This window comes from Zalophus californianus, chromosome X, assembly GCF_009762305.2.
Source record: "Zalophus californianus isolate mZalCal1 chromosome X, mZalCal1.pri.v2, whole genome shotgun sequence".
NCBI lineage: Eukaryota > Metazoa > Chordata > Mammalia > Carnivora > Otariidae > Zalophus > Zalophus californianus.
In genome coordinates, this window is record NC_045612.1 from 114,677,579 (window position 1) to 114,693,504 (window position 15,926).

Consider the following 15,926-nt stretch of genomic DNA (forward strand, 5'->3'; position numbering starts at 1 on the left):
CTTAGGACAAGCTCAAAAACCCAGTAGATGGCCTACTAAGCCTTTTCAGGACTTGGCCCCTGCCTAATTCTGCTTCATCACCTGCTTCTCTATTTTCCAGCCATTTTGGATTTATTCTCAGTTCTTTAAAAGGTTGTTTTTCAAAAGCCTCTCACTCTCTCACCCTGCCTGAGAGCATTTGCACCTGATGGCCAGGAAAACTTATTTCCCCAACTAGACATGTCCTTCTCATCCTTCAGGTCTCACTTAAATGTCAACTCCTCAGTATGGCCTTCCTACCTGCTCCCCTCAGGACAGATCCTAATCCCTACCCTGTTACATAATCCCACAGTGCCTTGTACCTTGCCTCTGACACCAACTTGAGACTGTAAATTCTTTAAGGGCAAGGCCTCCTTAAAAGGTGGGGAGGGGGGGAGGCTGGGTGGCTCAGTCAATTAAGCATCAGACTCTTGATTTTGGCTCATGTTACAATCTCACAGTCTCAGGGTCATGGGATCAAGCCCCAAGTAGGGCTCCAAACTCAGCTCGGAGTCTGCTCGGATTTTCTCTCTCTCCCCCTTGGCCCCTCCCCCAGCACACACGTGGCTCTAATAAATAATCTTAAAAAATCTTAAAAAAAAAAAAAGGAAGGGCACCTTCTACCTATCCACCCTATCCAGCTTCCATCACAGTTTGGTACACAGAAGACAGTAAGTATTTGCTAAATGAAGGACAGATCCACAGGATGTAGGACGGGTTATTTTAGAAAGAAATAATTGATCAAGTATGAAATACCAATTTGCACAAAATTAATTTTGTCTACCTCAACTATTTTCAATTATTAACAATTAAAATAAAGCCTTTTCATTTGTAATACTAATCTTAAAATTTTAGCGGTAGTATTGCTAATAGCAATTACAGTACTAGTGGGGTGCCCGGCTGACCCAGTCAGTAGAGCATGCGACTATTGATGTCAGGGTCATGAGTTCAAGCCCCACGCTGGGCATAGAACCTACTTAAAAAAAAAAAAAAAATTACAGTACTAGTAATTAAAGTTAATACATTCTGTGAGAGACTAACAAACCAGATGGGGTGTGTGGATAAATTCTAGGATATGAACCAACTTCTGTAATCTCTGAAAAATTCTATTTATCAGGAAACTAGTTTCTACCCAGCCAGTATCAGAGTAATTGGGCAAACCCAAGTCAGTAAGCTGTGCTTCAACTATTACTTACCACCATTTTTTATCTGCCATATCTTCCTTAAGTGAATGTATGTGTGCTTAATCTGATTATTACAATAGGATCTTACACTCCCAAGAACCTAATCTTCAGGCATAATACAAAATAGAAATACAAAACTGAGATCTAAAACTGCAACTTACCTAGGACCTGTGGCTGGCTCAGTTGGAAGAACATGCAACTCTTGATCTTGAGGTCGTGAGTTTGAGCCCCACACTGGGTGTAGAGATTATATTAAAAAATAAACTTTAAAAAATAATAAATAAAATTGCAACTTACAAAAAAGGGGGGGCAGTCTTTAAAAATAAATAGATAACCTATTCATCTATGTTTTGTTAACTTCCAGAAATCAAAGGTGGCACATTCAAAATGACTATTTCCCTCTAAATCAAAAAGGTTACATTGTCAGAAAGCACTTCATTATGTAACTATTTGACATTAGACCTCTCTCACAAAGAATACAAAGTAACAATAGAATCATACAGACATAGCTGTTAAAAAAAAAAAAGTAAACCTATTTCAAACCAGTTATGACTGAATTTACAGTAAACCATTATTATCAGAGCAGTGCTGTGTCCAATCTGTTTGTTATTAAAAATCCAGACACAATCTACCACACAAGGAGTTATTGATTTACCTGCCTGGCACTTGTAAGGGTCACTTTTAATAGAGAAACATTCATCTAAAAGCAATGAAAGTTTGTTTCCAAAACACTTTATACTTCCAACCAAAGCATTGCCTTCTTCTATTCTGTGTACCCCAAAAAACAACATTCCTAAACTATCCTATCAGCAATGTCCATCTACACATGCAGTACTTTGAGCAAAGGAGAGCAACAGGGAGCATGGAGATCAGCCTATGCTGTACAACTTGTTCCCAAGGTAGCTTTACTCCCACACCCATCCTTTCAGGGTAACTAAAAAGAAAATGATGCAGGCAGGAAAACTGTAGCTACAGGACCTTGCAGGTTAAGTTTCTAAATCCCACAACAATCCAGTCTGTGAAGCAACACAGAAAGGAGACAATGTGTTTGAATACCTGAATTTAATGAAGCCTGCTCTATGGCATGCACAGTGGGCATGAATCTCTCAAGGGGGATTAGAACTCAAACAATAAAATGCACAATGTTATTGGCTTAAAATCAAGAAAACCAATTATTCTACCCATGGTCTTAAATCTTAAAGGATTTTTTTTCTTGCCCAATAATTATATTACTTTTACCTTGATTTCTTTTTTTTTCCCCCAAGTAATTTCCATGCCCAGCTTGGGGCTTGAATTCACAACCCCCAGATGGAATTGTATGCTCCACCAACTCAATCAGTCAGGCACCCCTACCTTGATTTCTTATCCCTGCTTTTCCAACATATCACTAAGAACATTCTGTTTTATTCGCTGGTTTAAAAAAGATAAAATCAAAACCACAAAGACAAGGTAATTTCTAAAAACTTGCAGGACTGTCCTTTATATTCTGCTATATATTATGTTCAGGCAAAAACTTTTTTTTTTAAGTTTTTATTTATTTAAGCAATCTCTACACCCAATGGGGGGCTCAAACTCATGACCTTGAGATGAGGAGCTGCACGCTCCACCCACCAAGCCAGCCAGGCACCCATAGGCAAAAGCTTTTGAAAATACAAAAGAACACTAAGAAATTGCAGTATGTGTAAAAAATTATTTTTAAAAGACCTATCTTTTAAGATCTACAGCATTCTATTAATGCCTGATGATAAAGGGATCTAGGTGGAAGCAAGTAAGTAAGATTTTTAAAAATGCACGTTAGCAGGAAGATCTTCTTGGGGCGATGGAAATGTTCTAAAATTGAATTGTAGTGACGATTACACAAGTCCATAAATTAACCCAAAAAATCACTGAATGGTACACTTAAACAGGTGAATTTTATAATATGTAAAGTACACCTCAATAATGCTGTTAAAAATGCATATTGAGGGGTGCCTGGGTGGCTCAGTTGGTTAAGCATCTGCCTTTAGCTCAGGTCGTGATCCCAGCTCAGGATCCTGATGCTGGGGTCCTGGGATCAAACCCCCCCCCCCCCCCCCCCCCCCCCCCCGCCTCAGGCTCCCTGCTCAGTGGGGAGCCGCTTCTCCCTCTCTCCACTCCCCACTTGTGCTCTCTACTACGTCTATCAAATAAATAAATAAAATCTTTTTTTAAAAAATGCATATTGAAAACCTGCACTTGGTAAAGAAATAAATCCACAATAATTTAGGTGTAGATCCCATCATCATAGAACAACTGTCCTGCTCTGTCCAAGATGATTTCCAGTCCTGAGGTTCTACAATATTCATCACTGGTTTCTAACTTAGTAAGTGACAAAAGTGATTCTCATCAATTATAGAATAAAACATTAAGTCCTTTTCCTCCCTAACATGGACCTCTGAGCATTCCTTTGGGCTAAGCAACTGTTTAGCTCTCTTAATGATGGGTCTTGTTTTAAAACACACACACACACACAATCACAAGAGGCTTCAAGCAGCAGGAAATTCTACTTTCAAGTAGAAACATTTTTGTCAGAGTCCAACTTCTATGTATTAAGGAGCAACAATAACATACCTCCGTAGACTTCATTTACCTCCAGGTTTTATTTTTATTTCACTTAAGTCAGAACAATTACAGAAGAGATACCCATCTGCAAATTGTAATGGCTGCCATTTAGAGTGCATCTAAATCACAAAATTGAATTCAAGGAATATCTTCATCACCTTTATTAGTGTAGCAAATTTAATCAAAGTCAGTCAAAAGTTACAGTACATGCAGAAACATGAAATACCAAGTAGTTAATTAGAAATAGCTACCTCATTTTGGATGTAAATAATTATGTACAACCTTCATTTATGAAGAAACAGAACTAATGACCCTCTGTTATAAAAGTCTGCACTTCCAGTTGTCCTATCCGCAAGTGCTGTTGGATCTGAGTTCAGCCTCCCATGTGACTAAAGGTCAGGCGGCCTTACCAATGTAGCCTGTGAACTCCAGGAGGCATATTTAAACCTCTAGTCCCACCCCAGGAGTGACTTTACAGTAGGACCTCAAAAATATGCTTGGGCAAACAGATTCCTAAAGAGAAGCAGAGAGCATGGTTTTGAAGGACACAGGTTCAAGTCAGACCGGTTTGGATGAAAGTTTTGCCTCTGCTACAGCCTAGCTGGGTAATCTGAGCAAATTATTTTCTCTCTCTGAGCCCATCTGATCAAGTGTATAGGAAAATAAGGAAAACATCTACCTCATACAAGTGTTGTGAGAACACACATACATATACCTATCCATACAAATAAATTATTATAGTATCTGGTCTTCAGTAAGGCTCAATAAATAATACGTTATAAAGACTACCCAAAAGAGAGACCACTCCCAAAATATGACCTTAATTAGAACTGTCTCCAACACAAATGTTTCTGAGAGCTTAATTCAAAATGTTGACAATCAATTTCAAAGACCTGAATGGGATAGGTCCTTTTAACCTAGTAAGTAATTTTCTGTTAATTCCCAAATCTTAATTGTCTAAATGTTATCAGGCTCTTTAGGTAGAAAGTCCTCACTCAGCTTTCATACCCACTGACAGAACTGCACCCAACTTCCCATCTCAGTATTATGAAGTAAATGTACAAACTTGAATGAGAAATGAGGCCAAACCTTTGAGTAATCAAGTCATCCATGCGCTGCTCTATATGAAGGAAACATTCTAGAAACTATCAAGAATTTAAATCCAAACACGAAAGTGATGCATTGTCAACAAAAGATTTCTAATGTTGAGTTTAAGATTGAAAGTAAATTGGAAAACCCTCCCAAACAGAAAGTTTAAATTTAGTCTTTTAATTGCAGTGTTTTCGTAAGTCGAAATACGTGACCCAATTGACAACATCAGATGATAAAGAAGCTTTGAGATTCTATCTCCTCCTCTTACCAAGGAATTTGATGTTACAAACAAACAAAACAACCTTTGGAATCTAAAACTATCAAATTCTGAGTAAACAGCCTTTTACTACGTAGAAAGCAACTTAATACTTAAAATTTTGCTATTCTCGTACCAAAGTTAAGGGTTATCTGAAAGACTTCCCTCACATTTTGGGTCTATGTGGGTGGTTTCTTCTAAATGCCTTATTATTTGGTATCAATTTATCACATGAAAAAGTCTTACCCCCACATTTACTGCCAAAAATAAAGTACTATGCTAACATACCTTCTAAAACCTAGAAGAAATAAAAGAGGTAACTACCAAAGTTATCAAAATGGAAGGGGAAAAAAGGTGAACTTTTAACAGACACGCTGAAGAGATTTATTTTCTTGGTTCACTTCCTTACAAATTTTCTACAGCTGTATTCTTAGATATAGCTGAATTTTCTATCACAAAGTAAACTGAAACACAAATCATAGTGGAAGGTTAGTTTCTGCAACAGAAGCCACTGTCATTTCCAACAATGCAACTATTGTTGAAAGAGTCTCTCACAGATTCTTGGACACAGTAGTGAAGCAAGGCTGGGGGGGGGGGGGAGGCATACTTGAAGGAATTTCTCCACCTCTGTATTTTAATTTGTAATGGAACAATACTGCACCTTCAAAGTAGAAATACCATGTAAAATCTGGTTCTCATTAAATGACTGCCTTAACCCCATGCAGCATATTTGGAACAGAATACAACTGATTCGCAGTCAACCTTCTATTACTCATCTATGCGAGATGGCCCTGCAATTTCCCTCAATGGGAGCCTTTTCTTCTAAAACCCCGGGGAATACTGTAGATACCACACTCTGATTTAAATGACTGCAAGACGACTGCAAGAAAATTACAATGAAAATAATGGCAGATTTAGTCCAGGGAACTTGCATAAGTAAAAATCAAAAACCTGAGATAAGGGGTAAAAAAAACCCTTCCACAAGCCCCTAAATCATGACTAAATTATAAATCTGACCAAGAAAAAAGAAATCCTCTCTGGAGAGAGAATGTTTATTTCTAATGTTTTTTAATATATCAAGTTTTGTTTTCAAAAAAATTAGTCTTAGGAAAAATCAGCAAAACTAGAATACAAGACATATATATGTACACACACATACATTAATCACTGTATTATGTTTAAAAGGCAAGACAATTTAAAAAGATTTGGCACTCCAGTTCAAGACCCTCCAAACTCCTCTGAAATGGTAGATTATTTAACACTCTTGGTATGATTAACTTTATTTAGCATGCCTCTTGGAATTCTATTATTTAATACAGCCAAACTGGTTTTTTTTTTCATCCTAATTAGGTTTCCTTGTACTTGTGAAATGCTCAGCATACACTGTGCTGGCAGCTTTAGTTCTGCAGCTTCTATCTTCTGGCTCCTTCCCCCCCCCACCCAACCCCCCCCAACCCCCCCACCCCGAAAAAAAGATTTCCTTCCCAAATGTTCTCTTCTCCGCATTTGTCAACAGAAACACCCACTGGTGGTGTCAAACTGGTAATACTGCTGCAGGCTTCCTTACTCCTGTTCCAGTGTGAACGCCAAAAATGCTCAAACCTAAAATAGTACTTTTAATAAAGAAATTAAAAGAACTGCTAAGGTATTCAAGTACCATGTTCTCAAAAAGAGGCACACCTTTTTAAAAAATGTATTATTAATGAACCCTAATCGGGTTGCTAAATGTAAGATTATACTCCCCCCCTTCAACACTAAACACACAAGTAAACAGGTTCTTCACATTTTACGAATAAAATATTTTAAAACACTTAAATTAAAAACAAATTTACATCTAAATGTCATTCACATATAATTCCGAATAGCCTCCGTAAAGATGCCTTTTTTATAACCCAACAGCAAGAAAGGAGCAAGCTGGAAATGTTACCTAAAACGATAATCCTATTCTATACATATTTATGTCTCCCGTTTCAGTCAAATGCTCTCAGACAAATTAATTTGTGTAATCTCTTACATTAACTACATGACCATTACGTCCAAACAAACCTAATTCAGATTCACGGGAGGAAATTAATCTGTGTCTGCAATACTTTCTAAAATCAGCCTAAATTTCAGCCAATTAAAATACATTGTGTTAACAGAACACTGATCTGCAACTACTTAAGTATCATAGCATCCGTCTAATCTCACTGTGGAGATACTAACGTCAGGCTTTTCTTATTCAGGCATCAGTGCTTTAACACTCAAGTGAAGAGAAGGGAAAAAAAACCCTCAAGATCTGCCTTTACACAGAAATACGTTCAGGTTATCCCCACCCCCCCCCCCCAACGTGGGAATAAAACGTGTCAATGCGAGCAGGACCTGTTCGTTTGGAAATGGTTCCAAACCTCAGGATTTAATTTCTATGAGGGTCCAAAGGGTACGAAGGTCTGGGAAGGGGCCAATTTCTGCTTCTCCCCACTATGCCAGTCGTGAACTTCATAGCAACGCCTGAAAACTTGTTGGGAGGAGGCTGGAAGAGATGCGGGTTAGGCGGTGGGTCTTTCGCCCACCCTCGCGGGCAGCCAAGGTCAGTCAGCAGGGCCGGGGCTCCGGCGCCGGCTCGCAGCCCCCGGCGGGTCCCGGACTCCCTCGGAACTCGGGCTGGGGGCTCCGGTGCACAGGCTCCTCCTCGGCGCCGGCGGGAAGGGGCTTCCCTCGCCGCAAGCCCGGGGGAGCTCGCGCCGCGGGGGCGGCGGGGCGGGGACGCCGCAGACCCGCTGCTGAGGGGAGCCCCGCCGGGCTGCCTCGACCCGCCGCCACTCCTCACATCCTCCCGTCTCCCCACGCCCCAAAATACAGCCCCAACCTCTCGCCGGGGAAGCCCTTCCAGTGGCGCAATGGGGCGCTGAGGAGGGGCCACTCCAGGCTGGGGCACCCTCGCCGCGTCGCCCTGCTCTGGGGGAACCTGCGCCGCCGCCCCTTCTCACGTCTGCCCGGAGGGACCGGGTGGGTCCCCTGTGTCGGGAGAAGCTGGGTGGCGCGAAACCGACGTGGGGACAGGAAGGCCTGACGGGCGGGTGGCGGCTCAACTACTCACCCAGCCGAGTCCCCCACCTCCAGCCGGGGACCCCACAGCTCCTGAGGCCGCCGTCGCCGATTTACCTTTCCCAGTGGCAGGGACAACTAATGGAAACCTCCGGCCCCGCCCTCTCGCAGAGGCGAACGCGCAGCCTAATTTGCTAACTGGCCCGCCCCGGCCGTCCCGTTCGGACCAATAAAGAAGCTTCGAAGACCCCGGCGGATCCCGCCTTCGCCCCGCCCACTTCTGATAGAAACCAATGCGGAAAGAGCGCTCGTCCTCGAGCTCGGGCCCGCGCGCCCCGCCTGCGCCGCTCGTGCTCGGGCCCCAGAAGCCTAAGAAGGCTGGTTTCTTGTATAAGCTCGCCTGCGCGCGCGCGCGCGCCGCATCTCCTCGCGGGCCAGGTTTGGTTGCCCAGCCAGGCCCTAGCAACCTGGGCCGGGTGGCTGGGAGGGGCGGGGTCCGAGCCGTGAGCGGTCGGGAGGGGGGGTTGAGGGGGAGGGGGAGGGGGAGGGGGAGGGGCGGGGAAGATCGTGACTAAGGAAGGGGCGGCTGCGGGGGTGGAGGGCCGAAGAGGCCCGGGAATCCGCCTCTCACTGCGGAAAAAAAAGGGGAATCCTGCCTGCGGCGCAGCTATCCTGGCCTTCCTCCAGAGGGACACGTGCGGGGGGCCGGGGTGGGGTCGTGGAAGAGCGGGGAGAACACATTTGGGGCGGGAGCCGAGGCACTACTTGGAAATAAAGGATGGAGGACGATTTATCTCTGTCTTTGGTAAAAATGATATCGAAGTTCATTGCAGCTGCTGCCCAACTGTTGCAGCTGTGCGTGCACACACACACGCACATATACACACATTCACACATACACTCATCCATCAGCCTGCGATCCCTTGGGTGAATTAGGAGCAAAGAACTAGTAGCCTGAGGATTCCTTACACAGCAGCTGGATGCATGCAAAAGGCTGTTGCAGCAGAGGCATCAGCCCACAAGCTCTGCTTAGGTCCAATGCTCCGCCACACAAGATTCCCCAGCTGGCAATGAAGTCATCCCCCCGACCAGTAGAAATGTAAAGATCTTAATACCTACCAAGGATCAGGTTTCCAATGAGGATGACGAGGTGATGAAATGGAAGGAGATACATTTCCAATGCCACTTTTTGAAAATTAAGAAAAATAATAATCTTCTTTAAAGGCATTGTGGACAAATATATGTAAAGCTGCATAATAATTTCCACTTAAAGCAAAGAGAAAAAATGGGGTTTCTTTTCTGGTTTAGGAAAAGCACAGAAAAGCAGTCTATGAGGTCATAGCAGCCACCAAATGAGAAATAAGCAGTACTGTACAGTAATGGGAAATAGATATCTTGGATTAAATCCACTTAATCTATTCCTGTCGTGAATCTGGTAACAATATGTAACAACGTGCTGGGTTTGGCCACTTGGTGCCAAGCCACTAGGGTTTTCTTTTTCATAGCATGGTGAATGTTTGATGAGGAAATGAAGGTGCCTGCTTTCCCTTCAACTTTTCAGGAAACATATTAGAAAATTTTTCAGGTAGGAACAGTGAATTAGCAGTGAGGGAAAATGGAGTCAGAGCCAAACAGCAGATCTTTGCAGTCTCCTGCCTCCCCCAGATGCAAAGTAACAGTGCTGTGACCTAGAGCTTCACCCACGTGGAGCCAGAATTCCTGGGCCAATCATGCATTTTCATCCCTGTGTGTTAGCACCTTCATGCCAGGAATTGCAGCAGCATTACTTCTGAATCAAATGAAGAATGGTTTATCTGTATAGACTGAGAAAAACCAATAACTGAATATTCATTGACATAGGTCCAATTTCATTTTAAGTAGTAATTTTAGATGTTTTATAATGTGCCACCCTGTATATATACTATGACCTTCCACTTAGGGACATTTACTTCAATCTGGTTTTGAGGAGTTGGTGAAGGGTTTCTTAGAACCACATCCAGTTCTGTTAATTGCTCTATTGATCAAAAGCATATATTTTCTAGGTCAGTAAGAGTTAAAAAGTACCACGCTGCCATTTAACTGAGCTCTCTTCTTATGTAGAAAGAACACTAATACTTAACCACTGAATGAATGCCTGCTATGTGCCAAGAATTTTACATACATTTAGAGCTGCCAGATAAAATACAGGAGGCCTGTTAAATTTGAATTTCAGATAAGCAGCAAGTAATTTTTTAGTGTAAGTATATATTTTTATCCTGGATACATGTGGGACAAGGGTAGAAGACTAAATAAGCTTTCCAATCATTGTCCAAAAAAGCATTTTTGAAATTGCCCCTCTGGGCCCAGACCTCATAACAAAATCAGGGTCTGGGAGAAAAAGAACCAAATCAGTGTGAAAAAACAAAAAAGGACCAAATCAATGTGTCCCTGTGTAGTGTTTGTAGAAAGAGGTGCATATACTTATACTAAAAATTTTTTTGCTTTTTATCTGAAATTCAAATTTAACTGGGAATCCTGTATTTTTATTTGCTAAATCTGGCAACCCTATATATATTATCTCTGAGGCTCATGATTCTCTGAAATATCTTCTGTTAGGTCACCTTTTTCCAGATGAAGCAATAGCTTCAGAGGTTCTCCAGCATCAATTTATACCATCTTCCTTCTAATAGAACCCCAACTGTGTTCAGGTATCCACACTTATTAGTGTGGGTGCTTATTAGTCTTAGCGGTGGGTGCTTATTAGTCTTAGTCAATCAATGACTAAGGCCCAATTAGACTAAAGGAAAGACTTAACATCCTATGATTTGAGGGAAAGGTTTTCCCTTCTACCCTGCTTGATGAACAAGGAAGCCGAGTACCTGAGTTGCTTCTGGCAGCCATTTTGTGATTAGAGGAAAATCAAACTTTGTTCAAAGTCTGTACACTACATAAGGCAGAGCTGAAAAATAGAAAAAAGAAACAAACAAAAAACTTGGTTTCTTGATGACAACACCGAGTTGCTTAATTAAACAAATTCTGCCTTTGCCTTGCATTTAAGACAGTTTGAATCAAAGTTTCTGTTAGATGCCTCAAAAGTATCCCACTACAGAGCCCATGTGTGCTACTCATTATGGGTCTCAATAATAAATGAATAAGAGGCCATCAAGACATAAGACATTTTTATCCTGGATACATGTTGGACAGGTCTGGAAGACTAAATAAGCCTTCAAATCATTGTCAAAAAGCATTTATGATGATACTTACCTAGCAGGGAAGATACCATGATCACAAGGGTGGTTCTCTTAAGGTGAGTCTCATCCACTATGCTCAGGTCATTCTGACCCCAGTGATTTCCCCAAACGTGGGAAACTGGACTGCAACTTCTGTTGGTGAGGGACTGCATTCCCAGTGGGGGAGGGGGTGATACGAAGCATATATGAAATGCCCATTGGGCTTAGACCTCATAAGGCAATCAAGATCTAGGAGAAAAGCTTAAGAATCAAATCAATGTGTAGCTTTTTTTTAAGATTTTATTTATTTATTTTGACAGAGGGAGAAAGAGAGAGAGCACATAAGCAGGGAGAGTGGGAGAGGGAGAAGCAGGCTCCCCACTGAGCAGGGAGCCCGATGTGGGACTTGATCCAAGGACCCCAGGATCATGACCCAAGCTGAAGACAGACGCTTAACCAACTGAGCCACCCAGGTGCCCCAGTGTGTAAATTTGTAGTGTTTGTAGGAAGAGGTGAGCATTAGTTATTCCTCGGCCCTGCTCAGAGCTTAAATCAGACTGTCAGATCTTACATGTTTTCATTTAAAGTTCATGCCATTTGGGAAAATGTCATTTTAGAAATGCGAGTCCAGTACCTCATTTTAAACTATTAAAACCTCTATCCCTATCCTCCAGGCACTAAGTTTAACCACAAACAGTGTGGAAAGAACAGAAATGTCAGCCTCAAAAGACCCAAGAGGGAAAACCACACCAGAATAAAATACCATATGAAAGTGGATGGTTGGCAAGGCAGTGTAGTTTAGTGGCTAAAACCATGGGCCTGGGAGCCAGATTGCCCACATTTAAGTGCCAGGTCTAGTTATGTCCTTGGGCAAATTGTTCAACTTCTCTGTGCCTCAGTTTCTTCCTCTATAAAACGGGAAGATGATGATAATAATAGTTCTCACCATGGGGCGCCTGGGTGGCTCAGTCGGTTGAGTGTCTGCTTTCAGCTCAGGTCATGATCCCAGGGTCCTGGGATCAAGCCCCACATCAGGCTCTCTGCTCAGCGGAGAGCCTGCTTTTCCCTCTCCCAATGCCTGCCGCTCTGCCTACATGTGCTCTCTCTCTCTGTCAAATAAATAAATAAAATCTTTTAAAAAATAATAATAATAGTTCTACCTGTTGGTCTATGTAAGTGACTATTCGTGAGATGCTTAGCAGAGTACCTGGCCCATGGTAAGGATTTTACAGGGATTAGCTGTTATTGAGCAGGCTCAATTCTGGGGGGTATGAATATGAAGCAGTTTATTTTTCTCCAGTCACTACTTTGAACCATGTATTTTTTTATGTATAAGTGACATATAATATCCCATTAGTTTCAGGTGTACATTATAGTGATTTGATATTTTTATACATGTGAAATGATCACCCCAATAAGTCTAGTTACCATCTGTCACCACACGGTTATTACAATATTACTGACTATGACATATATATATAGTTCCTATGTTGTACATGACATCCCCATAATTTATTTTATAACTGGAAGTTTATACCTCTTAATCCCCTTCACCTGTTTCACCTAAGAACCATGTTTTTATGGCAAATTTGCCCTTCATGTCCCTTCACATCTTGCCCAGTTTTTCTGACTTTTAGGTCTTTTTCAGCTATTAAAAATCAATCCAGTTTAAAACTCAAACGTTACCTTTTCTTTAAATCTCATTTCCCCCACCTGCTTGCCACCATCATCACCTGCCAGGCTTGTGGCTCAAGGCACCTGACCAAGGGGTGTGGTCGGCCCTGTCAAATTTTCTCCTCCAGTTCCTCGGAGAGCAAGGTCCGTTCCGTCACCAAACCCAACTCCCCTGACCATGGGGGCTCGTAGGAGATAGAGGGGAGAAGGGGCCGTCAGCTCTTCTCTTAACAACCCATGAACATCAGCCCGCCTTCCGCATGCTCTTCTCCCTACCCCCTCACCTTGGCTGTAGTTGACCTCTGTTGAATGACAGGTCTAAATCCTCCTTCCAGCTCCCATCCCCAGAGCCACCACCCACAGTCTGTAGCTGTCACTTCTCCAACAGAAGACCTCCTAAGTGGACGGAACAGGAAAAATCTCTCTCAAGATACTTCACCCATTTGTCAACAACACAGCAAAAACAAGCCAGATTCTCCCAAGGTTAATTTAATAAAAGTTAGAGTTCCAATAACTCAAAGAGCCACTCCAGCATCCTGAAAGAATGTTTCCATGTTTACTGCCTGGATCTGAATAACAGTTTCACTGGTTCGAATAGTGTGTGATCTTGAAGTTACTCTCTCTGTGCCTTGGTCTCCTCATCCAGAGTAGGGGAATAATAATGAGTTGTTATGAAAATTAATGTAGGGTTAGATGAGTTAATGCATGTATGGTGCTTAAAGCAGTTCTGGCTCAAAGAAACTGATCAATAAATGTTAACTGCTATTATTACACACCAGGCATTGTGCATACATTATCTCTTTTAATCCTCACATTGACTCGATGAGTGATGTCTTAGTTTGGGTTTCCCCAAAAGCAGCCCCTGAGACAGTGATGTGAGTGTAAGTAGTGTTATTTGAGAGTCGATCCCAAGAAACACCAGAAGATGAGTGGGCTTAGTGAGACAGGGAAGAGAAGGAAGCCAATAATAGGTGTGTTAGCAAGCCACTTACTGCTGTGGGCGATTGGAGCTCAGCAGGATTTGCTGGGGACTGCTGGGAGATGATGTGGAACCTTCTCCCCTTCCAGGAAGCTGGGGTGTTTCTCCACCATATTGAAAACTCTTCCAAGCATTAGCTCCCCGGCATTTCTAGTTCTCCTTCTGTGCAGGCAGAGTGTGATCCCTCAGCCTGGGGAAAAAAAACTTTGGGAAGAGAATCCTAAGCGATCACAATAAGTGTCCTTGGGCAGGTAGAAGTGAGTGCTGGGGTAACAACAGTATGTCCTCCAGCCAAGAGTATTATCATGCCCATTTTACAGAATGCACTTTTATGCCCATTTTACAGAACATTTTTCTCAGAATTGTAGTCATCTTAAGAATGTTCTCCAACCACAGGCTGGTAGCAGAAATAGGGGAGAATAATATGGGCTCTCCACATTTGATGAGACATCTTGGAAAGATTTAAACCTTTGAGGAAGAAGCCTGAAACTTGGCTACTTTGAGGATCCTCTGAGATAGCAGTTTCTTCTAGAAGCCTCCTCAAAACCACCGCCCCTTCCCCACCCCATTTTCAATCCTCTAGGGTGGTTGTGGATTCCTTGGTCATCCTTAGTCTAGTCTGCCCAGATCATCTGAGATCAGCGGTATCCAGGGAGCTAGAGTGTGGCAGTGCTAATAGATGTTGTTACTGACATAGAAGGTCTTTTTATGGGGCGCCTGGGTGGTTCAGTCATTAAGCGTCTGCCTTTGGCTCAGGTCATGATCCCAGGGTCCTGATATCGAGTGCCGCATCGGGCTCCCTGCTCCGCGGGAGGTCTGCTTCTCCCTCTCCCCCTGCCCCTGCTTGTGTTCCCTCTCTCGCTGTGTCTCTCTCTGTCAAATAAATAAATAAAATCTTTTAAAAAAAAAGGTCTTTTTGGGGCGCCTGGGTGGCTCAGTTGGTTAAGCGACTGCCTTCGGCTCAGGTCATGATCTCAGGGTCCTGGGATCGAGCCCCGCATCGGGCTCCCTGCTCAGCAGGAAGCCTGCTTCTCCCTCTCCCACTCCCCCTGCTTGTGTTCCCTCTCTTGCTGTTTCTCTCTCTGTCAAATAAATAAATAAAATCTTTAAAAAAAAAAAGGTCTTTTTATTTCAAGAGGATATCTAATAAGATAATGGAGATGTGCTGTCTTTGGCTTTGTAAGAAGTGAGCCAGCTAATTTTATAGATAGCGACAGGAAAATCTTGAGAATTCGGACACACAATGAAGAATTATTCTAGCATCTTTCTATCCTATTTTATTCTAGCATCTAGCATGGAAAGATGCTAGAATATCCTAAATAATTTAATAGTTTTACACATTCCAAACTTGATGATTTTAGATATAAAGGCAGTTCCCAACATCTAGTTCCCTGTCCTCCCCAACACAATGCACAAAATTATGAAAGAGACTTAAAGCCAGAAGAGTATGTCAGAAACACTTGTTGCCTCAGATACCTCTTTCTGCTAAACATACATAATTCTACACAACTTTTAAATATCAATAAATTATTTTTTTCTTATGTTAGTGTCTTAATCCAGATGAAACCATATTTCCCTAGCTAAACAACAGTCTATTCATCTTCCTTTAGAAATAATATTAATCAGGGACACCTGGATGGCTCGGTTAGTTGGGCATCCAACTCTTGATTTCAACTTGGGTCATGATCTTGGGGTTGTGGGATCAAGCCCCGTGTTGGGCTCCATGCTGAGTGTGGAGCCTGCTTGGGATTCTCTCTCTCCCCCTGCCCCCTGGCTTGCCCACTCTCTCTCCCTCTCTAAGAAAGAAAGAAAGAAAGAAGAAAGAAAGAAAGAAAGAAAGAAAGAAAGAAAGAAAGAAAGAAAGAAAGAAAGAAAGAAAGAAAGAAAGAAAGAAAGAAAAAAGAAAA

The 15,926-nt window shown here is 42.3% G+C and overlaps 1 protein-coding gene and 1 pseudogene across 1 annotated transcript in view; one reads left to right on the forward strand and one right to left on the reverse strand.

Annotated features, from left to right (window-relative positions):
* The window catches only part of CDKL5 (cyclin dependent kinase like 5), a 199,815-nt gene extending 191,503 nt beyond the window's left edge, over positions 1–8,312 (reverse strand). Inside the window, exon 1 of the mRNA XM_027607968.1 lies at positions 8,210–8,312. The gene's annotated coding sequence lies outside the window, so the exon portion shown is untranslated. The remainder of the gene's footprint in view (positions 1–8,209) is intronic.
* Positions 8,313–11,392: 3,080 nt separating this feature from the next.
* LOC113931688 lies at positions 11,393–11,546 on the forward strand (annotated as a pseudogene).
* Positions 11,547–15,926: the final 4,380 nt, after the last annotated feature.